We start from the raw sequence: 27,155 nt of genomic DNA on the forward strand, positions 1-27,155 counted from the left end.
GAAGAATACATACATATCTCATTTATCTCTTATTTAATATTGAGAGCACAATAATTTTTTATGAATTCAACCTTCTAATTTAGAGAAATTTGAAAATAATATTAGAAGATGAGAGAATAAAGATGGATTTCATCAATAGGAAATCAATACATATAAAATCTTAAATCACTATTTTATCTGTGACAACTGAAACCTTAGTGAAAAACAAGATGGAAGACTTCTATATAATTAAAAAAATCATAGACTATGCTGTAAAATTCACTTTTCCTCTAGAATGTCCTTTATTCCTGACATGATGAAGCACATTTCTATGAGGTCTGAACAAAATAATATGGCACTTGGGGACAAAGATGCAACCTAGGAGACTTGCACTGGAAGCCAAGATGGAAAAGACTTCCATGGCCTCCATGAGTTTCCCCTTGGTGCTGTGGTAGACAGGAAGGAAGGTGATCCACACACTGAAGAAAACCAACATGCTGAAAGTGATGAACTTGGCTTCATTGAATGTGTCAGGCAGGTTCCTGGACAGGTAAGCCATAGTGTAGCTCCCAAGTGCCATGGAGCAGAGGTATGCCAGGACAGAATGGAAGACAATAGTGGAGCCCTTGTTGCATACAATAATTATGTGGCCATGTTCAGTGTAAGCATCTGAGTCAATAAAGGGAGGAGAGGTGCTCAGCCAAATGCCACAGATCACAAGTTGCATAAGGGTGCAGACAGGAATGATGAAGTTAGGAGCCCTTGATATCATTATCCACCTTATCAGTCTTCCTGGCAATGTGATCTTGAAAGCCAGAACCACAGTAATAGATTTGGCCAAGACTGTGGAGAGAGCCACTGTGAACAGAACTGCAAATGTGTATTGCTGCAGGATACAGGAGGCTGTGTTGGGATGGCCAATGAATAACAATGGACAGAGAAAACAGAAGATCAGAGTGATGAGCAGGATGTAAGTGAGAGCCTGATTGTTGGCCTTGACAATGGGGGTGTGGTGGTGCTTCACAAAGACACCAAGAACACCAGCTGTTAGTGCACAGAAGCCCAGGGCCAAGTAGGTGAGTGTCATCCCCAAAGTGTCTTCGTAGGACAGAAATGTCACTGCTTTCTGGAGGCATTGCTTCTGCTCTTCATTTGCATAATGACTTTCTAGACACCTCACACAATGATCCATATCTACTCAGAAAGTAAATTTATAGTGAGTCTCTACTCATGTTCCCCTTTTATTTGAAGCCATTTCCCAGCAACATTTGTCTGGAATTTGCCCACATTTCCTTTGTTGTTCCAGACTCAAGTAAATCTGTCCTCTACAGGGAAAATTCTCAAGTGCTCTCTAATAAATCCTTCCAGGATGATACTGCCTATCTTCTTTGTTACACATAAGGTGAACAAGTCTATCCTTTATATTGTTATATATTTCATTTAAGTGATAAAATGCATTTTTATTTATTCGTATACTCATGTTATTGAATAAAATTACATAAACCTAACTTGATCATAGGAATACTGAAATTTCTGTCTTGTAATGTTCTCAACAAAAGAATCAAATTTAGCAATTCCCCTTGTGTTTATTGAATACTCCAGTGTGTTCATTCTCTGCTTGTGGAATGAGAATTTTTAGATTCTTGAAAGCTGGAAGAACTCCTCACGTGAAACTGTTTAATTGCTTCTAAGCAGAAAAGATCTACTTAACAAATAGATACAAAACTCTATGCTGTGGGATGGTCTGTATGTCAAGTGTGTTGCTGATTGGTCAATAAATAAATCACTGATTGGCCAATGGCTAGGCAGGAAGTATAGGTGGGACAAGGAGGAGAATAAAGCTGGGAAGTGGAAGGCTGAGTCAGAGACACTGCCAGCCACTACGATAACAAAAAGCATGTGAAGATGCTGGTAAGTCACAAGCCATGTGGCAAGGTATAGATTAATGGAAATGGATTAATTTAAGCTGTAAGAACAGTTAGCAAGAAGTCTGCCACAGCCAATACAGTTTGTAAGCAATATAAGTCTCTGTGTTTGCTTGGTTGTGTCTGAGTGGCTGTGGGACGGGCAGGTGAGAGAGATTTGCCCTGACCGTGGGCCAGGCAGGAAAGCTCTAGCTACAAATGGCGTCCAACATGGTGGCAAGAGTTTCCACCTAAAAACTGAGAAAAAAGATTCTAAAATGGAGCTAAAAACAGCTTCCTAATTGTCTCTCTCAAATGAGCGGCAGCTGCCAGTTTGAGCTACTTGTGGGTTCCTAGTGTGCACGCTCGACCTGCAGTATGGCGGGAATGAGGCCTCTGCAAGTGGCACATTAAGCTGCATGGTGGATTTAGCCTTTGCTAGTACAAAACAAAAAAAAGAGGTTTCTGGGCTACACGCTGCTTGGATAAAAGCACAGACCCATGATAGCTCCCAGAGCTGGCGGTAAACATCACACTGCCGTGTTGGGAAGCTGAGGTGGGCAGAGCCAGCAGCCACAGCTGCTGCAGTTTAAAGCAAAAAATTCACAATAAGACAGATTCAGATGTAATAGTTTGCAATGTGTGTAAAATATACATAGGTTTGAAAGAGACCAAAAAGGTGATATATACAGTTATATAAACAAATACATAGTTTTAAAAAATAAAGTCTGCCGGGTGGTGGTGGTGTGCGCCTTTAATCCCAGCACTCGGGAGGCAGAGCCAGGCAGATCTCTGTGAGTTCGAGGCCAGCCTGGGCTACCAAGTGAGTTCCAGGAAAGGCGCAAAGCTACACAGAGAAACCCTGTCTCGAAAAAAACAAACAAAGAAAAAAAGTCTTTAAAGAGACAGTAAAGTTAATATAAAAAATAAGCCATGTGAAGATGAATATTACACAGAGAATCTGGATTGTGTTGTCCCTGGGATTTTTAACTGCAGAAAAACACTTGATCGTAAAAGATGTTGAGTTAAACCAATATGTATATTTTAAGGATACCTTGACTTCAAAATTTGGATACAAGGATATGTTGCTTTGGAAAGGAGACTCTGTTTTCGTTCCCACAGAAAGCCAGAGGCTATGGATTTGTTCCAGATTAAGATACATCAGGTTTGACCAGCCAAGACCCCCTAAAAGGTCTCTGATGACACCATGGCCCAGATGATCCAACATCCAGAATGGTTTGAAGGCAACTGGCTCAGACGATACACCCTCATGGACTATTCCATAATCCTAAAATTTTTGTTGTGTCCCCATAAGATACAGCGCCCCCCTCCAGCAGGAAGTAGTAAGAGAAGCTACACCCAAATTCCCAAATTATATGTAATTTTACTTTGTTAAGGTTAAAACCTTCCTTTTTGAAAAAAAGAAAAAAATAAAACAAAAGGGGAAGTGCTGTGGGATGGTCTGTATGTCAAGTGTGTTGCTGATTGGTCAATAAATAAATCACTGATTGGCCAATGGCTAGGCAGGAAGTATAGGCGGGACAAGGAGGAGAATAAAGCTGGGAAGTGGAAGGCTGAGTCAGAGACACTGCCAGCCGCCACGATAACAAACAGCATGTGAAGATGCTGGTAAGCCACAAGCCATGTGGCAAGGTATAGATTAATGGAAATGGATTAATTTAAGCTGTAAGAACAGTTAGCAAGAAGTCTGCCACGGCCAATACAGTTTGTGAGCAATATAAGTCTCTGTGTTTGCTTGGTTGTGTCTGAGTGGCTGTGGGATGGGCAGGTGAGAGAGATTTGCCCTGACCGTGGGCCAGGCAGGAAAGCTCTAGCTACAACGATAGTTTTAGTCTTAGTTGGTCATGGAATAATGTTTTGATATTTTATCACTTGTAATTTGTGAGTTTCATCTTAAATTCAAAAGATATACATATCTCTGTATTAATTACATATTTACATTAAGAATATTTCTATTTCATATTTTATTAAAATGTTCAATATTTTTGCAATGTGGATTTTTTAATTAAAGTCTATTGAATTTAACATTTTCTATTCCCTACTATAGCCTTTATTTGATTATCACTTAATTTGTTAGTTTTTCAGATGTGCCTTCCTTTAACTTCTCATTCTCAAGGTACTCTGTTTTTTCTATATCCCATGTGCTTACATCTATCCATTTCTAACAGAGCATGAATGCTTTATAAGCACAATCATATATCTTCTTTAGTAAATGCACAGGGTATATAAGTCATGACAAATATTTTTTTAGACATTTAAAGTGGTTCTTTTGAAGATAGATTCATCTTATTATATAGGTTTTGAAGTACATGATTCACTGTTTTGAAATATTTAGCACTTACGTTTTAGTGTTTTTTCTTTCTTACTAAAGTGTCTCATTAAACTGTAGTCATGCAATACTTGATATTGATATTTCTTGTTTCCTCAAATGCATATAACTAACATGTGCATGAACAAACTGTGACTCCGTGTACTCAAAGCCTCTTTGCACATTAAGTTTTAAAGGGTCTGTACAGTCTCAATATGCATTTTTTAAAGTAGGCAAATTAAAGTCACCAAAAAATTTGAATGTCTTAAATTTTATGAATAAATATTAAAACATCTGAATTTTCAGGAAAACCATTATGTCATTCAAAGAATTCCAGCTATTATACAAAGGAACTCATTTGATATAAATGATGAAGTTGAGGAATCCTCTTTAAGTTTCTCTCCATATTAAACATTGTGAGTATATGTCCTCATATATTCATTGTTATCAATTGTCTCATGCCTGTTTTATGTTTCTTGGATATATTTTGACATAAAAATCCTCTACTATATCTACCTTTGCCTGGAAAAGATGGTCCTTCATATTCAGTGTCCTGACTTGTTCTAAGAACAAGGGTGTGTATCTATACCTGGCTTATTCACAACGCTATCATTAATAAAAAGTGTTAATGTGCCAGTTCAACTAGTTTCACAAGATGTTAACAGGATACCTGTTACTCTTAAGTAGGACCTGGTTTTCATTGCAAGCACTTACAAGGTGGTTTATGTTATCTCTGATCAACCTACAAGTGATCTGATGCTACATTTAACACTGAGTTGCACCAAGCAAGTACATGGTACACATACATGAATGCAGGCAATACAGTCACAGATAAAACAAATTGAAAAATTATAAAAATGAAACACTTCTAAATATGTCCACGTAATTAAATACATTTCTAACACCTCTAATGAACCTAAAACCATGACTGAAATTATGCAACTAAAGGCCATAAGGATCCAACCATTTAGGATGTGCTAACTATGAGATAAATATGATTTGAAATACAAGAAATGTCAGTAATTTCTAAAATTTGTGCATGTGCACATGAGTGTGTGCTTGCATGTGTGTATTTGTGTGTGTGTGTGTGTGTGTGTGTGTGTGTGTGTGTGTGTATGTGTGTGTGTGTGTGTGTGTATGTGTGTTAAATGTCATGGTGAAATAAAGCAGACTACTCTGTGATGGGTAAAGTTGTTCTCTTAAAACAACTCTGCAACAATGGCTGTAGAGGATCAAATCTGAGTTTCAATGGCCAGAACATCAATTAAAATGAAAATAAAATGAAAGAAAACATTTTTATTCTAACTGAAAGAAGGGGAGTTATCTCAAATGTTCCTTCACAGAACATTTCAATCTGCTTAGCCTTTGCAGAAGATTCTTTAGAGGTGAGAAATTCCCCCAGTGAGTCTGACACTTACTTGTCTCATTGGAAATCTCATTAGCTGAACAAGGAGTGCAATCAAAGCAGCAGACAGTCTTGCCCTCCTGGGGAGATTTTCTGAATCCTGGAACACAGTTTTCACTGCACACAGAATAAGGAAGCTAGGAAGTAAATATAGAAGAGAAAACACTCAGGAGTGTACTGTTTTAAAACAATAACTGTTGTTTTCCATTTGAACAATGACATAGAAAGTTTTTATATTTATTATAAAAATAAGAAAAATATGACGTTGGTTTACTGAGTACATATCAAAGTGGGCAACTGTAATATCATACTGATCCTATTCTGTACTTCCTCAGAGATGGAGTGAGCAACTTTGTTTCCCAATGGTGTTGCTTAATTTACATTTGTCAACTTGACAGGATTCAGAATTACCATATAAACTAATTTTTCCGACTTTCTATGAGAAATGATCTTGTTACGGCACTTGAAGTAGAAAGACATATTCGATAATTAGTTAGCAACATTACATTGGCTGTTGCTAAGGACTGAAAGAAAAACAAAAAGGGAGGTGAAGAGCAGTGATCATGTCTATCTGCTTCCTGACTGAAGATACAATGTGAATCACTTTCTCAGGCTCTTGCCAAAACGATTGCCTAAATCATTATTGAGTGCTCACCCCAAATGTGAATCAAGTAAAACCTATGTTCTTAAGGTATGTTGTGATGCATAGACAAATTGCTACCTTTTCAGCAGCAAGACAAGCAATTAACCAATGCATATGTGCCCTTCATGCTAATGTGTGTTGCCAGGTGCTTGAATTCAAAATACTCATGCACTGATATTTCCTAATCTGGCAGCTTAATTAATGCTTTTGTCAGTTAGTTTCAGTGCAGGGATTAAATCTTACTAAGTAGACACTATATTTATAACTGCAAATAAGTGCCCATAGAATAAAGTATGGAAAAATAAACAATTCCATTACTCAGAATAAGGCAACAGAATCTTCCTCACATGACATTATTTTTGTACATTAAGAAGGGCACTAAGTAAGGAAACAATGATCATTACATCCACAAGCAAATGTTTATTGACATAGAGATAAAAACAATGAGATAAGATCCAGCACACCTCTGTAAATACTATAGCCCATTGTATCATATGGTCAGACAAAAACAGTTCCTGCCCTTCTGGAGCTTTTGGAGAAAATGTTCCAACATTCATCTTTTTTCTGAGACCATCTGGAAAATTCCAGATATTGATAATATCATATTCTGCATCTAATTTCCTTTGTGAATCCAAAACCACAAGGTTTCCAGCACCAGTTTTGAAATGGATCTTCTTGAGAAAAGGGTGAAGCTAAAAGAGATGCAGAATCTGATGATTAAAAATTCCCAGAAAATTTCAGTGGAACTTGATGAAGCAAAGGGTCTCATTATCATAAATCTCTAGCATAAATTGCAAGCTATACTAAGCTATCAACATTTTAATGGATGAAGACCAAAAATGAATATATCATGTTTCTATACTGCCAGTTAGTTGCAAAAGAAAGATTTGACACACAAACAATAACAAACAAACAGAAAGATTTAATTAATGAATGTTGTCAAGAAAATGTCCACAGTTTTACGTGATAGTCACATCCAAATATTTAAGTAATCTCAAATTTTCAGTTTGTAAATGGAGATTTTGTGTCCAAAATGTATTAAAGTGATCAGTTAGGTAACATAATCTTAGCTTCATAATGTGAAGTATAAAGATCTAGTAGCATTTGAAAATTTAGACTCCAGTTCTATTTCTATTATGAAATATACTTAGAGATATTTGAGTTTCAATTGAGTATATTATCATGAGAAGTTTCTGAGATTAATTGTAACACAAAGTGGATATGACATAGACACATTTTAACCATGTTAATGCCATCCAGTCATCAAGAACAATGACACATGCGTTTGCAAGAACGTCTAGATGATAAATTACATACAGTCTCTCAGGTGTGTTTTGGCAAAATCTATCACAGTGTACAATCATGTCCGGAGTGCTTTTATTAAACCTCAGTAGGTCACGGTGCTTTTGATAAAGTATACAGGAAGAGAAATTACCTCCCAAGGGAAGGTATATACCTCCCCATTTCCATGGGGTTGAATTTGTACTTGTTTGAGTGTCATGTCATGGAAACTGTGAGCCACAGCATATACAGAATTATATAAATTGTAACTCTCTTCAGTCATATCCATTTCCCAAACATTTTTAGGCAACATATCCAAAGAAGCATTGGGTAGACAGTTACCCAAAATTTTACAATCAGGTCCAGAAAAAGAGCAATTGAAGTATGTGTTCCAGAACTTAGCAAGAAAATAGTCCTCTGGGTATTTGGAAGGATTGTATGTCTGCATAAACTTCCTAAAATCAGAAGCCTCAATGTGGTGATGTGCAAAAAGGAGACTCCCATGGAATGTATCAAATATGAAAGATTTAGTAAGAGAAGTTAAATCCCATTGTGAATTCAGGACCCAGACTTTCCTGTTCAATACATGTGCTGCTATAATCATAATTGCAACATGTAATGATTCATGGTCACCATAAATGATAGCCACATTTGAAGATGATTTCTGTATCTGCAGGTGAGTATTTATGGAAGGTTCATAGTAGGAGGAAATTGGGAGAATGGAATCATTTCTACAAAAACTAAACACACTCTGTACCTGTCCATCTCTCCTCTCAAGTCTGATAGACTCTCAGCCCCTTTGTGGTCTTCCATGAGAACTAGTCCCACCCAGGTCCAGCTGAAATGAACCATCAAAATGGCAATGCCATGTGAAAGAGATATGTCCTTGGGTGATTTCTGATAAAGAGAAGAGAACTGGCTTCTGTCATTCAGGATAGTGTCAAATGGCCCAAAAGTAAGCTGAAGGAAATTTCAGATAGGAAACATGAGTGAGGACACTGACATAGAACACAATCTTAAAGCAAGGGTGGCACATTGGATTGGAATAGTCTAACATATGCTCATAGTGTTATAAACTCCCATCTTGTTTCTTAAGACAATTATAGAAAATTCCTCACAAGACACAGAATTTTCTAAACACTCACTGTAAGATTTAACCTCTTCTTCTCTGTCTCAAGCAAAGTATATGGGGCTACATTACCAAATGCCTGATTTATTCTCTTTGATAGATGAATGACACAGCCTCACTTCCTTACATTTGAAAACATCTGAAATGTCTGCAGTTTAATGCAAGTTTCTTGTTCCCTCACAGCCACGTCCCTCACCTGTGGATATTTGTTGAGATTCAGCAGTCTCCCAATAAGTGCAGATGTTGCCCGTGATGCTCCTGTAAGTAAAGCAGCAGTCTTCTTCTCACTTCTACATTCACAATAGGATGCATAGTTTCAAATCCTGTGAGGCAAGCAAAAGCTCCCAGAAGAGTACTCCCTTGATTGCTAGGGACATTATAGAGATGAAATCCTAGAGACGTGTTGGGTAAAATGTGAGTGTTTCTGTTGATCTCCTCAATGGCGAATATGAAGGCCAAAGAAAACTGGTAGCTCCTCATCTTGTACCTACAGAGAGGGATTATCATTATTTATGAATGGGACTCATATCATACTGTCTACCAGTATGATGCAATGGCTCTCATATCTTCTGTGTTATTTATCTATAAACAATATTTTTTGTTGTCCTGGTAATGGTTAGAATTTAATGCCAGGGTATATAATAAGTGGTAATTTAATTATCTAAAAGCCTCAGATGGGTCTAAAATTTTGGGACAGAAAGTTGACTTGAACTGATATTACCCGTGCAATCTTCTGGTAAGTAGAAACACATACAAACACCCCTAATTCTTTCATGCTTTAACAGCAGATGGCAACTTCCATCCTTTAAGGTTCCCCTGATGTGTACTATAAAACCCAAGGGACCCCACAACACATTCACTCTGTCTGTACATAGAGGGAAAGACTGCAGCATTTCAGTTATTCTAATTAAAATCAATGATGATTATGGGTATGGCTGACTGTTTTGCATGCATCAACCCCAAAGCAACATTTGGATCTGAACCTGGAGGGGTTTGAGAGTCCCCCAACCAAGTGCATATCATTGACTAACCTTTTATTTCTACCAGTGCCATCATCTTTTCCTTTCTTTGAGCCATACAATGAAGAGCAGAATGAGTGAGTTTCTTATGGTTTAATATCCTACATACGTGAATCAAACCCTCTGGGTTTTTCCCCCACTTTTTGTATGTTCCCTCATCTGCCAGCCTCTTTTTCTATCCATTCACTATGTTCTTACTTCCCCAAGAAGTGGACTTCACAAGAACCTTGAATACCCTGCTGGCAGATTTTGGACACTCAGAAAACATCAGACCTCTAAGGTGTTTATTTTGTAATTCTTAATGTTTTGTTTTGCTTTAACATGAATAGGCTTTACCTGATATATTTACTGGCTTCTAAAGACACATAATTGAAATACACACATACCAACAGACACACAAAGGTTTAGTATTGCCAAGGAGAGACAAGCTTCAGCCAGAAAAGAGCTACTATAGTAGGCTCCACAGCGTCTCCCTGCTAATTCTGACTGGAAAGTCCAAGCCAATTTTCCTCCAACTGAGATAAAATGTCCTTTGCCCGTCATGCAGCTTTGTTCTCTGAGTGTCTGCTTTTGTTTCTGCCCAGACTAACAACATGTTTATTAAAGATTGCTATGTTAATTTTTCTTTTACAACGAAAGTGATAAAAATTTAAATTCAACATGCTTTAATCATAAAAATCTTAGTTTATGGACTTCCCTTCTGGACAAGAGGTGAGTGCTTGGGCTCAGCCTGGGCTCAGCCTAGATCCCATCCCTGGGCACCAGCCACTCCGGGGAAGACCTGCCCAACTGGACCCCAGGTTCTGGCCACCGGGCAGGTTCCCTTATAGCCCTACTGGGAAGGCTCCCCTTCTCCAAGACCCCTGGCAGATGCTGCAAACTCCAAGCCCTGCCCCCACGCCCATCATCACCTGAGACCCCTGCCATTTCCTGAGACTTAGAGACCGGCCCCCAGCACCCATCCTGCCCTGGAATTCCTGTCTGGACAAGAGCTCCAATCCTGCCCTAGACTTCCCGTCTGGACAAGAGCTTCCATCTTGTGCCAGACTTCCCGTCTGCACAAGAGCTCCCATCCTGCCCCGGAGTTCCCATCTGGACAAGAGAGCTCCCATCTGGACAAGAGAGAGAGAGACTTCCTAAATCTGTCAGCTCTGTCTGGACCAAGTGTGCTGATAAGACCAAGAAAGAACCACAAGGAGATGGACAGACGTCAAGGCAGATGTACATACAACAAAATGAAGATCAATACCGAATAACCAGAACCTAGCCCTCCTCCACCATCTAGACCTGAACATCAAAAATTCAAAGAAGCAGAAGAAACCAACCTTATGAATAACATCATGAAGAAGGTAGAGGCTTATATAGAGGAAAAGACAAACAAAAAATGGGAAGAACACTATAAAAAACTAGAGAAAAGGACAAATAAAGCAGAAGAAAACAATAAAGCCCTGAAAGAAAATCATGAAAAAGCAATAAAACAGATGAAGGAAACAGTCCAAGACCTGAAAAGGGAAATAGAAAACATGAAGAAGACACAAACAGAGGGAATGCTGGAAATAGAAAATGTGAGTAAACAAATGGGAACTTGAGATGCAAGTATAACCAACAGAATGCAAGAGATGGAAGAAAGGATCTCTGGCGTTGAGGATACGGTAGAAGAAATAGATTCATCAGTCAAAGAAAACACTAAAGCCAACAATGTCATGACCCAAAATGTCCAAGAAATTTGGGACACCATGAAAAGACCAAACCTACGAATAATAGGGATAGAAGAAAGAGAAGAATACCAACTCAAAGGTACAGAAAATATATTCAACAAGATCATAGAAGAAAACTTTCCCAACTTAAAGAAGGAAATGCCCATGAAGATACAAGAAGCCTATAGAACACCAAACAGACTAGAACCCCCAAAAAAGTCCCCTTGCCACATAATAATTAAACAACTAAACTACAGAATAAAGAAAGAATATCAAGAGCAGCAAAGGAAAAAGGCCAAGTGACTTATAAAGGCAAACCCATCAGAATAACACCCAATTTCTCAATGGAGACTCTGAAAGCTAGAAGGACCTGGACAGACGTAATGCAGACACTAAGAGACCACCAATGCCAGCCTAGACTAATATACCCAGAAAAACTTTCAATCATCATAGACAGAGTGAACAAGACATTCCATGACAAAGCCAGATTTAAACAATACTTATGCACAAACCCAGCCATACAGAAAGCACTAGAAGGAAAATTCCAACCTAAGGATGTCAGATACACCCTCAAAAACACAGGCAATAAATAAAACCACAGCAGTAAACCTCAACTACGAGAAGTACACACACATTACCACCAAAAAATAACAGGAATGAACAATCACTGGTCATTAATATCCCTCAATATCAATGGACTTAATTCACCTATAAAAAGACATAGGCTGGGCGGTGGTGGCGCACGCCTTTAATCCCAGCACTCAGGAGGCAGAGCCAGGTGGATCTCTGTGAGTTCGAGGCCAGCCTGGGCTACAAAGTGAGTTCCAGGAAAGGCGCAAAGCTACACAGAGAAACCCTGTCTCGAAAAAAAAAAATCATAGGCTTACAGAATGGATACGAAAACAGGACCCAACTTTCTGCTGCATACAAGAAACACATCTCAAATTCATAGATAGACACTACCTAAAAATAAAAGGTTGGGAAAAGACTTTCCAATCAAACGGTCTTAAGAAACAAGTGGATGTAGCCATCCTGATATCCAGCAAAATAGACTTAAAACTAAAATCAATCAAAAGAGATCAAGAAGAGCATTACATACTCATCACAGGAAAGATCCACCAAGATGAAGTTTCAATTCTGAACATTTATGCCCCAAACACAAGGGCACCCACATGTGTAAAAGAAACATTACTAAAGCTTAAACCACATATAAAACCACACACACTAATAGTGGGAGACTTCAACACACCAATTAAGAAATGGGCTTTAGAACTAAACAGAGAATTCTCAACAAAGGAAACTCAAATGGCTGAAAGACATTTAAGGAATTGCTCAGCATCCCTAATTATCAGGGAAATGCAAATCAAAACAACTCTGAGATACCACCTTACACCTGTCAGAATGGCTAAGATCAAAAACACTGAAGACAGCTCATGCTGGAGAGGATGTGGAGCTAAGGGAACTCTCCTCCCCTGCTGGTGGGAATGCAAGCTTGTACAATCACTTTGGAAATCAATATGGTGCTTTCTTAGAAAATTCGGAATCAATCTCCCCCAAGATCTAGCTATACCACTCTTGGGCATATACCCAAGGAATGCCCAAATAATACCACAAGAGCACTTGCTCAGCTATGTTCATAACAGCATTGTATGTAATAGCCAGAACATGGAAACATCCTAGATGCCCTTCAACTGAAGAACGGATAAATAAAATGTGGTACATATACACAATGGAATACTACTCAGCAGAGAAAAACAATGACATCATGGATTTTGTAGACAAATGGATGGATCCAGAAAAAATCATCCTGAGTGAGGTAACCCAGACTCAGAAAGACAAACATGGTATGTACTCACTCATAGGAGGACCCCAAGAAAGACACGGGGAATGCCCAATGACGGAGAAATGAATGAGATCTACATGAAGAGCCTGGACATGAGTGGGGGTAATGAAGGGCGAGGGTCAAGGGAAAGAGAGCTTGGGGGAACGGGAGATCCCAGCTAGATCAAGAACAGAGAGGGAGAACAAGGAATAGGAGACCATGGTAAATGAAGACCACATGAGAATAGGAAGTAGCAAAGTGCTAGAGAGGCCCACAGAAATCCACAAAGATGCCCGCACAATAGACTCCTGGCAATGCTTGAGAGACAGCCCAAACTGACCTACTTTGGTGATAGGATGACCAAACACCCTAATTGTCATGCTAGAAACCCCATCCAATGACTGAGGGAACTGGATGCAGAGATCCACGGCTAGGCCCCAGGTGGAGCTCCAGGAGTCCAATTGGTGAGAAAGAGGAGGGTTTATATGAGCGAAAATTGGTGAGTCAAGGTTGGATAAAGCACAGGGATAAATAGCCAAACGAATGGAAACACATGAACTTTGAACCAATGGGTGAGAGGCCCCCAACTGGATCGGGCCCTCTGAATAGGTGAGACAGTTGATTGACTTGATCTGTTTGGGAGGCATCCAGGCAGTGGGACCGGGTCCTGTGCTTAGTGCATGAGTTGGCTGTTTGAAACCTGGGGCTTATGCAGGGACGCTTGGCTCAGCCTGGGAGGAGGGGACTGGACCTGCCTGGACTGAGTCTACCAGGGTGATCTCAATCCCCAGGGGAGTCTTTGCCCTGGAGGAGATGGGAATGGGGGCCTGCTGGGAGGAAGGGGAAGGGGGCAGGAGGGGGGAGAACAAGGGAATCCGTGGCTGATATGTAGAATTAAATTATATTGTAAAATAAAATAAAATAAAATTTTAAAAAATTCTTAGTTTATTAGAATTTGTCTTTTGTGTCATGTATGTAGAGATTACTCATATGGAATTATCGTTTGTTGTTCATATCATGTATTTGATAACAAAATGATTAAACGTCAATGCTTCTGAAAACTAAAACTGAAGACTTTGACTTCATTCATTTTGTTCATAGTAATACTAAAATTACAAATTAATATTAAATTCAAATACTTATTTAATCAATATGACTGCATAGGTAAAATAAGTAAAAATGTCTATGTTACTTAACAGTTCTTTGAAACAATTAACCTGAGGTTTTACATATAAACTTAATATCTACTTTTAAGTCAAAGATGTAGAGAATCATACAATTCAGGTCAAAATGATATTTCCTGATTCTTATATCAATTTTATTTCTACAATATGGTTCATATCTCTTATGATTATCAATTTTATTTAAGATATTGTTTCTATAGAAGGATATGTTACTCATATTGCAATGTATCATCTCTTCATATACAAACACATTATATCTGTGCTTTTAAATGTGATATATATGTACAGTTTATGAATGCAAATGCAGTAATAATTATTTTAATGAATATGTGGATATTTTTCACCAGGAAACCTGATTAAAAAATAAATGAACAAATACGTGTTTGAAGATCCAACACGGTGATTTTATCCGAAAAAGTAAAACACAACAAACTACTACTTTCAATTCTGTTAGACCCAAATGAGCAAACCAAGATATCTTAAATATTAATATACCTTTAAAAATGGTAATGATAAAATATCTTAATACATAGTGAGTAGAGAATTTTCAGTGTGACTATATCTAGGTCACCCACATTCTCATCAGAAAGACCATCGTCATTTTCTGTAAATAACCTTATGAATTCATGGATTCTGTATGGTGAACTTTGATGAGAATGAAACTTGGAGTTAATGAGAATTTAAAGAGAGGGGATAGACATTACTTGAGACCTCCCTACTGAAAGAATATTCTCACAATAGATAGCAAATTTATTTGTTAAACCTCCTGTGTCTCATTGGGATTGAATTCATTTGGAAATGAATCACAGCAAAAGGAAATATGATTGCATGTCAATTTGGCAAGTGGTGGAGTTGTGATGGCCTTTCTTGTTTACCAACTTGACTAAATATAATCTCAATCTTAGAGGTCATGAAGCACCCTTTTAATCCAGATATTGTAGATATTTCCTTAATGAAGACCTTGAGGCAGAGAGACATACCTTTAATGCAGATCTAATTCTGATGGACACCTGTACAAGGAAAAGGGAGAAGGAAGCTTTTGCTCTTTGTCTGCTTGCTATCACCCCACTAACAAGTCCATTCTTTACTTGAATTAGAACCTACTTCTGATAGATTCTAGAATGGATATTAAGATATGTGGCTTTGATATACTTAACTGTGAGATTTATATAGATCCTTCATATCAGGTACTCACAGAAGTATATGTATACATGCAAACATGTGTAAAGTAAAAGATAAAACAAATTCACTGAACAATAATTCACAAATAGTAAATATAATGCAATCTTGGTGAAATAAACTTTATTACCTAGAATAATAATGTTACAGATAATATATGTAAATAGGAAAATAAAATAATATTCATAGAATTTGAAAGCTTTTTTCTGAAAATGAAAGTATTTATGCTACATCATATAATACACAAATTCAACACACATACACACAAATACACAAACCCATGCATTTGAAGAGCTAGAAAAGAAAATAGAATTTTCTCATCATAAAGAAATGGCTAATATTTTGAAGAAATGTGTATCTAGTTTTATAAACATGTTGAAATAAATATAAATGTATACTGAAAAAGAATTTTTTTGTATTCTTGATGGTTGCAGGGTTTTTTGCTTTTTTATTTTACAATATTATTTAATTCTACATATAGAATTAAATTATATTGTAAAATAAAAAAAGTTCATAGTTGATGTGTTTCCATTCGTTTGGCTATTTGTCCCTGTACTTTATCCAAACTTGGTCTCACCAATTCTCGCTCATATAAACCCTCCTCTTTCTCACCAATTGGACACCTGGAGCTCCACCTGGGGCCTAGCCGTGGATCTCTGCATCCAGTTCCCTCAGTCATTGGATGGGGTTTCTAGCATGACAATTAGGGTGTTTGGTCATCCTATCACCAAAGTAGGTCAGTTTGGGCTGTCTCTCAAGCATTGCCAGGAGTCTATTGTGCGGGCATCTTTGTGGATTTCTGTGGGCCTCTCTAGCACTTTGCTTCTTCCTATTCTCATGTGGTCTTCATTTACCATGGTCTCCTATTCCTTGTTCTCCCTCTCTGTTCTTGATCCAGCTGGCATCTCCTGCTCCCTCAAGCTCTCTTTCCCTCGATCCTAGCCCTTCATTACCCCCACTCACGTCCAGGCTCTTCATGTAGATCTCATCCATTTCTCCATCATTGGGCAATCCCCATGTCTTTCTTGGAGTCCTCTTTTCCAGGTAGCCTCCCTGGTGTTGTGAGTAGCAGTCCAGTCATCCTTGTTCCACATCTAGTATCCTCCTATGAGTGAGTACATACCATGTTTGTCTTTCTGAGTCTGGGTTACCTCACTCAGGATGATTTTTTCTAGATCCATACATTTGCCTGCGAACCTCAGGATGTCATTGTTTTTCTCTGCTGAGTAGTATTCCATTGTGTATATGTACCACATTTTATTTATCCATTCTTCAGTTGAAGGGCATCTAGGTTGTTTCCAGGTTCTGGCTATTACAAACAATGCTGTTATGAACATAGCTGAGCAAGTGCCCTGGTGGTATGATAGAGCATTCCTTGTGTATATGCCCAAGAGTGGTACAGCTGGATCTTGGGGGAGATTGATTCCGAATTTTCTAAGAAAGCGCCATATTCATTTCCAAAGTGGTTGTACAAGCTTGCATTCCCACCAGTATAAATATATGCTGAAAAAGTAAATTTTAAAAGTGATTAAAAATTATGAAACAATAGAGCTACAACAAAAACCAAAATAATGATGAGAACCTCATTCACAGTGAAAGAAAATCTCTAAGACAGTATGAAGACTTTTCTGAAAATGAAGTCAGAATTAGAATAAATATTCCATATGTCATTTTTTTCTATTTTAAGTATTTGATGGGCCTCCAAAATGATTTCCATTACATCTCTATACATTTTCATGCCCACCTGCAGAAAGTAATGATTTGTCTTTGCCAACAGACTTTCACATACTTATGGTTAGATTTCTTGTTGATAACAATTATATTGCTGTAAGATGGTACTTACATCTAGATAGTTGTGATTTCTTTTAAACACCAAAGAAACAACCAACTATTTCTTTTACTAAAGAAGGCAGAAATAAACAGTTGAGGAAAAACTGCCTATACAATAAATAGAGCTGACAGTCTGGGCATCAACATACAGGGCAGTGAGATTAGACCATTATCCTTTCATAGAAATCAATTCAAAATGGATCACAGTCCTTAGCTTTAAAAATGAAACACTAAAAGTTATAGAATACACACACCTAATAATTGTCAAGGTATTGGTGTAGGCAAGAACTTACAGAAGACAATGCCAATGTCACACAAATTAGCTTCAGCTAACAAAAGACAGACCTGCACAAAATGAAGATTCAACTACGAAAATAATGAATAAATTAGTCTTTACAGCAAAAAAAAAAAAACCAAAAACAATTGTCAGAGCACCATAAATGGGATAAATCATTTGCTTTCTGTTTAGATGGTAGACTAATGTCAAAAGCATTCAATCTGAAGAAGTTGTAGATCAAGGCAATAAAACCTCTATTCATCAAATGGGGTAATGGCATGTACAGATCTTGTACAAAAGAAAAGCACATACAACCAGCAGCTACTTTAAAAATTTTCAGCATCACTGATCATCAGATAAATGCAAATGTAAAAAATAAATTAAGTGATGATTGTTTTTAGTATGTTGAGTTAGACTGACAAATTTTCAAGATACAAAGATACATCATTAGAAAGATATGAATAACAGAAATGGCCAGTATGGATTTCTTAATGTTTCCTGAGTCACATCATTTCCATTGAAATCTAAAGAAGATAGAATGTGTTAGAAATTCGGTTCAATACTGGAAAAATTAATGGCTGTTTAAATCATTGATATTTCAGGGAAAATCAAATCACATGGAGTTCATATTATTAATGAATGTAAATGGGAGGGTAGTTGATGAACTTATATTTGTAGTTAGAGCATGGGTATACATGAGAAGAATAAATAATCAAGAAATGGATGAAAAGATTTTGATCACTCTTGAAATATATAATTTCTCACAAAAAGGAAATATAAAAAATATTTGAAATGAATATAACATTGTGAGAATTTTTAGAATAATCACAAAGCAAATGTTATGTCCTTTAAGATGAAACATTTTTATTAGGAATAAAGCATCTAATTAGAGACATTATGAACTCCAAATTATCAGGAATATATATTCTCCAAAAACTGAAAATTTTCTGTAAGTGCAAGGACACTGTCAAAAGGACAAAATGGCTGCCTACAGAATGGGAAAAGATCTTCACAAACTCCATATCTGATATAGGGCTGATATCCAAACTATATTTTAAAAACTCAGAAAACTAAATATCAAAAAAACAAATATTCACTTAAAAATGGGGTGCAATCTAAATAGAAAATTCTCAACAGATGAATCTCAAATGGGTGGGAATCACTTAAAAATTTGAAACATTATCCAACCTTGGTCTCAGCAATTCTCGCTCATATAAACCCTCCTCATTCTCACTATTTGGACTCCCAGAGCTCCACCCAGGGTCTCGCCATGGATCTCTGCATCCAGATCCCTCAGTAGTTGGATGGGGTTTCTAGCACGACAACTAGGATAAAGCACAGGGACAAATAGCCAAACGAATGGAAACACATGAACTATGAACCAATGGCTGAGGGGTCACCAACTGGATCAGGCCCTCTGAATAGGTGAGACAGTTGATTGGCTTGATCTGTTTGGGAGGACCCAAGCAGTGGGACCGGGTCCTGTACTCATTGCATGAGTTGGCTGTTTGAAACCTGGGGCCTATGCAAGGTCGCTTGGCTCAGCCTGGGAGGAGGGGACTGGACCTACCTGGACTGAGTCTACCAGGTTGATCTCAGTCCTCGGGGGAGGCTTTGCCCTGGAGGAGGTGGGAATGGGGGGTGGGCTGAGAGTAGGTGAGAGGGGTTGGAGGGGGGAGAACAATGGAATCCGTGGCTGATATGTAGAACTGAATTGTACTGCAAAATAAAAAAAAATTGAAACACTTTTAGCCATTAGAAAAATGAATATCAAAACAACGCTAGTATTCTATCTTCAACTTTTCAGAATGGCTAAGATCAAAAATTCAAATGACAGCTCAAGCTGGTGAGGATGTGGAACAAGGGGAATTTCTCCATTGCTCGTTGGAGTGCAAACTTGTACAACCATTTTGGAAATCATTATGGTGGTTTCTCAAAAACTGGGAATAGATCTACCCCAAGACTCACCTTTAACACTCCTGGAAATACAGCCAAAGATCCTACACAATATGACAAGGACACTTGGCTAACTATGTTCTCAGAAGCTTAATTCATAGTAGCTATGAACTGGAAACAACCTAGATGTCTTTAAACTGAACAACAGATTAAGAAAATGAGGTACATTAACACAATGGAGTATTATTTGGCTGTTAAAAACAGAAACGTCATTAAATTTATGACAGAGAGATGGAACTAGAAAAGATCACCCTGAGTGTGGTAACCTGGACCCAGGAAAACAAACATGGTTTGTGTTGGCTTATAAGTGTGTATTAGCCATAAAGGATAACCATGCTACAAGCCACAGACACAGAGAAGCTAAGTGACAAGGAGGTCTCAAGGGGGAGTTTGAGAAACATGCATTTGTTTCATGTTCTGAACACAACAAATACACTCATAATGGTATTGTTAAAATGGCATTTCACTTGCCATGTCAATTGTACATTGAAGTAAATGTGAAAAAAATGATGCTCACACATGAGTAGAGAGATTGTCTGTTTGTAATCACTTAGAGGGGATATTATCGTCCATTTGCCAAAAGACTTTAAAATGTACCTTACCAGGAAACTAGGCGTCCTGCTCATATTCATAACCAGAATTAATCTGAAAGGTTATATATTTCCTTGAAATACATATATAAATGTATATAAAATTGGAAAAATATACATATGTGTATGTCTGTATATATATGTATATATACAAATGTATCACTATTTATGGATATATATTTATATGCATATATAAATAAATCCTGTTTAAATATCATTTTTAAAATTAGAACCACATGAAAGTAAAATAAATATATATAATAATGCATAAAAATTACTGTAATGGGTTTATATTCCAGGCCACACATTCTATGTTCTTTTTCTTATGATTATCAGGCAGTATATGCTCATGTGCATCCAATCAAAATATGAGGAAAATCAATTAAGAGGGTAAAACAAAATAAACCCACGTTCTTCAATTAGTCACATTGATACACTCCTGTAAATGGATATCTGTCACCACATTTGCTTTATCTGTTTCAGAACAAGTTGTCAAAACATAATATCCATCAACTTTTTCCCTCTGATTATTTCTCCTACTCTGCAGGCCCTGTACGTCTTAGCACTTCATCTAGCTTTCAATAAAAATACAATCATATCACGAGGACTTAAATTCATCTTCACTCCTAATTGTCTATACTCTGATTCTGACTCTCTACCTTAACTTTGCTTCTGCATTCCCATTTTATAGTATTGTGTTAAAAATTAGTATAAGCTGTCATCCTCCATTTCAGATCCCATGAATCTTACAGCCACAGAAATGTATGTACAGAATAAAATAGATCTTACTTCATTCACAAAGAATTATATGTAGGCATTTTCCTTCAGCAGAGTCCAAGAACGTTTTTAACTTGACTGAGACTGTCCTCTAATCTTTACAAAACTAACTTAGATAGTACCCTCTGAGGTCACCATCAACATCTATCTATGTGACCTCAGAATACATCTGTACCAACTGTAAATAGTTACAAACATAGGAATGATATGGAGCAAATGGTACACAATTGACAGAATCAAAAAGAATACTAATCAAAATTATAGATAAAAATTGTAAGTCGTTTTGAAAACATTTGAACAGAAGAGGAGCGAACTCCAGATTCTCATATTCTGACTTGCTAATCAGCACTAGCTACTACAGGCAGTCCCTATCACTCTACTGTCACATAAGGACTCTGTAGTCACTGAAATGAATGCCATCATTTCTTCTCAAAGGAGAACAACTACCCTTGAAAATGGTCCAAAACAATGAGTCAAGTTGTGGGATATTCCATCTGCATAGAAAGCCATGAAAAGGTCCCACCGTTGGACAGATAAAAGCATTGCAGAGGAACATAAAGAGATTCACAGTATCAAATGGGTAAAATAACATTAATTAAAACAAACTTTTATATTTGGGAGAAGAAAAAAGGGAACAGGAAGACATACCTAAAAAGAGTTTTATGAGTATAAGAGAGGGAATGTCAGAATGGGAGAGAAAAACCAAATTCTTGTGAATTCAAACTTACTTGAGGATAATAAAATCTGAATAATGAAAAGACATACATTTTAAAAGTACTTACTGGACCATACTCTGTTTTTCACTTCTGAAATCATTTGTTGTGCTGTCGAAAACATAAAAAAGTGGAACAAGTGCAGCAATCAGCACATTTCCATCACGATGTAAATGTTGTTGTATTTTTGAATGGCACTGAGAAGCATCAAAGGAAGACGAAGGAACAAGAGACTGCAGTAGCCAGAAAAGAAAAATCAAAGAGACCATTATAAAATAGAAGTGTCTACCACACTGTAAGCATGGGGGACAGGGATCCCAATGTGTTCAGTAGCTACATATAGAGATCTTTTGGGGGGGGGAACAAAAGTTTGTAATATTGTTGGTGACTGAAGTCATCACGCTAATCACATACACTTTTTGACGTGTTCCATCTACACTCCATGGAGAATTTAGAAAACCTTTCTTCTCTGAGACTTTCCATCTGAGACCTAACATTCAAGATAAAAACAAGCTTCAAAAGACATTTGGGATCTTCTTTAAGACAGCAAGACCCCAGGGATGAAGCTTCTTGAATAGACTTGCCCAGAACTCTCTACCACAAAAGTTACATGAAACAGTGACTCAGGATGATGCAAAGACCTTGCAAGGGAGGATGTCAAGGGAGATGATATGAGAAACATCTTTAAAAAGTGTGCTGAACAGAATGGTCCAGTGAAAAGCAGTAGTGCATCCTGCTCTTTAAAACTTTTAAATTGCCAATCTAACTTGCCATTCTCCTGAAGGAATCTAAAAACATTTTTTATTTATTTTTAGAAATCTTGCATGACTACATACCAATACCAATATTTCTTCAATGACTCTATATATCCAAAATGTGTTTTTGTCTCAATCCTGGGAAACTGACAACCTGAATTCATGAATTCCAAATCAGTGATTTAATCAATGATGAGATTAGTTTTTCTGTTTACTTTTTGAACTCTGACCTACTGTGCTATTGTGTGTTCTTTTCAATGTTGAATCATTCATTTAATATAAAAACCTCATACCCCCTACATCAAGAGAAAGAGATTCAGCAACTATTTTTGCTTTTCTTTGAATATGGAGTACTGAAAACACTCCCTCCATATTCCTTAATTAATTAATTAATTAATTAATTAATTAAATGAGAGCTCATATACTCCACTCAACATGTATAAAATGTTCATTAACAATACTTTAATGAAGTTTATATGAAGAGCAGAAAGTTTGATAATTGTGAATATAGAGTCTGAAAACATTATCATGCACACATATACCTCACAGCTCACCCATAGCTTCACATGGGTTCCATTCTACCAGTATAAAGACCCTAAGTGGCAAAGTTGAATGTATCATCTAGCTTCTAACCTGAGCACTGCCTCACACATCTGCTATACATCTGCTATGTATTAAGGAACAATTCTGAATACAACAATGTCATTTATGACTGTCACAGAGACCTGAAGTTTCTTCATATTGAAAAAGGTTATAAATAACTCTAGACTTGTGTCTCCCAGAAGGCTCAGTTAGGCCTCTAAGCGCTAATACCTAAGACTCCTGATTGAAAACTGGTTATTTTATGAGGTGATCAGTGTGCATAAGGCCATTATTGTTGGACCTGATGTGGTTGGAAAGACCAATAGCCCAGACAGACAACATGGATTTGAGGAATGCTGATATTTCATGACCTGACTCACAGAAAAACATAATCACTTTTATTCATAGTTTCAGAATGTAAGGATGTCAGTTTGAATTCCTGTATTCCTGAGCTGTGGGAGAACAGATTTCTCACATTTTACAACACTCATGTTTTGTTTGGTATTGGGCTGGTGCGAAATATTTTCGGCTAACATTCTCCTGAGTAATTTAAAACAAGCCATACCATTCTTCTGTATTACTGATATATATTTTTATTCTCAATTATTAATTTATTATCTGATACTTGGATTTTCATATTAGCAGTAGGACTTAGGATCACTTCCTTTGATCTGCCAACATATGTTTAAATTGCAGTTCATATGTCAATACTTTAGAAGTTGAAACAACTTACATTTTCATTACAGGTGGAAAGTAATGTGGAAATTTGAACAAAGTGGACATTGAGATGAGAAAGAACTTAGAAATTGTGATGCAGAACAAAGATCTTTAGTTAGACTGTGTCTAAATTTTCATTAGTTTTTATTAGCTTATAAAATAGTGGGTTTGCCAAGATTATTTCCACAGGAGCTTAGATTTTACTGATTCCTCTCCAAATCTTACACCACTATGCACATTGTTGGAACACTATTCTGCCCCATTATACCTACCTTCTTCCATTTTAAATTTGTCCTGTTTCCACTACTTTCCTTAAAGATGGGTGATGTTCCATGGGGAGACTATTTCTTCTAATACAAGAATTACTTACCATTTCCCCTTTTGAACTTTAGATAACTTCTCTTATACTGAAGAAAGACATCAGGAAGGAGATTTTCAAAATAGTTTTAACTCATGAGTCTCTAGCACTATTTCCAAAGTGCATGCTCTTTCAAGTAGCAGGGGCTTAAATTCTGGTATTTTGGAAGTCTCTGTACAAAACTCAACAACAACTCAGCAATGTGTTTCTCATGGCAGGTATTACGGTTTTTGTTAAGTGGTCTGTTACTCTTCAGAGGAGCTTTCCATCCAATGGAAAATTTCCATATGAAATATTTTTATATATTTATACATTGACTTATATGCATTATGCATAGTTGACACAGATAATTAATAATAAGTTGGTACAGATCCTAAAAGTCATTTAGCATTCTTCCTCCCCCTTCTCTATTTGCCTCCCTGCCCATCCCAACTACAGTTCCCTCATTCCAGGTGAGCATATGAATTCACATTAAGTGTGACAGCATGCAGAAGCCTAGTACAAACACAGGGGTGAACAAATCCCTGTATTGAGAAGGAGGTAGCAAAGAAATCCTACCACTAGCTCATGAACTACTGGCATTTGATACTTGCTCAGGGAGAAGTAGTGTGGATTTTCTTAGGTTTGATATCCCCGGTACCTCAACTGTTTTCCATGGGATTACCAAGCAACCCAGACATACATGGACAAGACTTATTTACTTGATGATTGATAAGTAGGGCAGAAAGTTAGGCTGGTGAAGATGGGCTTAGATCTAGAGTCCCTAGATTGAGAGGATAAAAATTATCAAACCCCACTGAACAAAATTCACAAAGGCAACTAATAAAAATAAATGAGGAATTTCTTGATCTAGGTCAAATCTGGGGAGTTAAAGATGCAGTCACAGATTGTGACAAAACTCCTGTCATTGGTAAAGATATTAACATCATTAAACAGAAAACTTATGCTCTGCACAATGAAAATATTTAGGGTCATGACAGAGTAAAACAGCACATGTAGAAGACACAAAATGAGAAAATGAAAATTTCTTTGAAATATATTTGACTGAAAATTTTGATCATATAGGTAGATCCTTTCCAGAGAGTGATAAAATGTAGACATATTCTCAAGGATTATCACAAAGAGATCATTGTAACTTTGACCTATGTGTCGGTGTACATTTGAAAATGGTGGCAGGACACGTCAGAATTTTAGAAATGGTTTTGTGTTACAGGAAGCAAAAAGAGTTGCAAACATGAGGGATCCATGGAAGCTTGCAGCAAGGTTTCATAATTCACTGACAAGTGGTATGAGGAATGGCCACAGTCGTGTAATGAGGCCCTAAAATGATATAGACTCTTGGAAGTCTTTTGCTGAGGAAACCCATATGAATGATGTGGTGCTGATCCAAGACTGGGATAATGTGTGTTACAGAAGCTGATCTGAAGGTATGACACACTCTAGTGGGGAATAGATCATCTCAATACTACTTTTGGATGTAGATCTGAAATTCAGGGTCTTTGCTCAGTGGTGGTTTTCCTATCTTTAATTCAATTGTTTGTGGAACCCAGGTTCTGAAGATATATGGAGGCTCTAGGACTTTTGAAAGTTTGGACCTATGTAATGCAAGTGGGTTGTTATTCACAGACATTTGGAGAGTCTATTGACCTCAGGCTCTGGCCTTCAGTTTCACCTTTCTTGTCCTCTAATACGTGACTTGATTCTTCATGCTCTCACCAAATAGAGCTCACCTGCATCCTTCTGTGTCTACCCTGAAATAATGATGTCTCTGCTAAAAAGTAAGCAAGATAAGCTAGCTTCCATTACATTGTTCGATTCAGAATTTTTTCATGAGAGTGAGAAGTAACTAATACAAATGAACAATTTTTTGCTCATAAGTCTACACAATCCTTCCATATGTGAACTGATATATATGTAGCATTCTGTAAGAATATTAAAAAAAAACTTGAATTCTAGAGGTAAATGTAAAAAGAATTTCCTTAACCTTAATTTTGGCATCTAAGAATATAAATACTTTGTTACAGCTTATGTCTTTCACCAAAGTAGTTACATGTGCTGTTACTAGATGAATAAATTTACACATTGTTTATTTCATCTAGAACTACAAAATTCTTTCCAGGGAGATAATTTTTCTAGATGTGTCTGTGCCACTACCGAGTGTTTATTAAATTTGAAAGTAAGAACATGAGTTTAAAAACAATTCTTACTTCTCTTGGTTCAGGTTTTCATAACATTGGATGCTTTTTACTTACTTTCTATTAATTAATTAAAAATATCAGATTGTTTAAGAAGAAAGAGAGAACTTCTTCAGTGAATCACTAATTTGTGGAGGTTTCCTTTTGGCAAGTTTATATTTGATTAATTGCAAAGCAATTGTTTGTGGTATAAGTTAATTTTAATTGGATAACTATGCTGGTTGATGAACTATCACCACTTTTAATTAAGTGGTCTCTCTTGTTCAAATCAAAACTTTATCAATTTTTATGGTATCCATAGCTTTTCTTCTCCTGTAGAAACAAAAGAAAAACCCAGTCCCCAACATAATACATATCCTGGTTGCCATTCTGAGGTCAGCACATCTTTAAAGTATATAGGCTGATTTAATTCCATAGTTTTTTCTATTGTCCAATGTCTCTCTGTAGCTGCTGTTCCTTTCTCATTAGCTTTGAGAAAATTCAAAGTTAATAGAGCATTATATAATCTATTTCTAGGGAGCTTTGTTACCAATTTCTGTGTACTTAACATATCCTTTAGAGTTAGATTTGATCTCTCTATGACAGCTTGGCCTGTAGGATTATGTGGTATCCTTATAACATGCTTTATATTATAATAAGCAGAAAACTTTTATTTTACCAGAGACAAATGCTGAAGCATTGTCAATTTTAATTTTACAGGTATAACCGTGATGGCCATAACTTCTAACAAATGCATGATTGCTGAATCACCTTTTTCATAATTCAAAGCAGTTGCCCATTGACATCCTGAATAAATATCAATAGTGTAGTGTACATATTTCAATTTATAAATTC

At 36.9% G+C, this 27,155-nt stretch overlaps 1 pseudogene; it reads right to left on the minus strand.

The window, feature by feature from the left end:
• Positions 1–244: 244 nt before the first annotated feature.
• LOC128120818 (vomeronasal type-2 receptor 116-like) lies at positions 245–27,057 on the minus strand (annotated as a pseudogene).
• Positions 27,058–27,155: the final 98 nt, after the last annotated feature.

This window comes from Peromyscus californicus, unplaced genomic scaffold, assembly GCF_007827085.1.
Source record: "Peromyscus californicus insignis strain IS unplaced genomic scaffold, ASM782708v3 Scaffold_2__1_contigs__length_46816999, whole genome shotgun sequence".
Taxonomy (NCBI): Eukaryota; Metazoa; Chordata; class Mammalia; order Rodentia; family Cricetidae; genus Peromyscus; species Peromyscus californicus.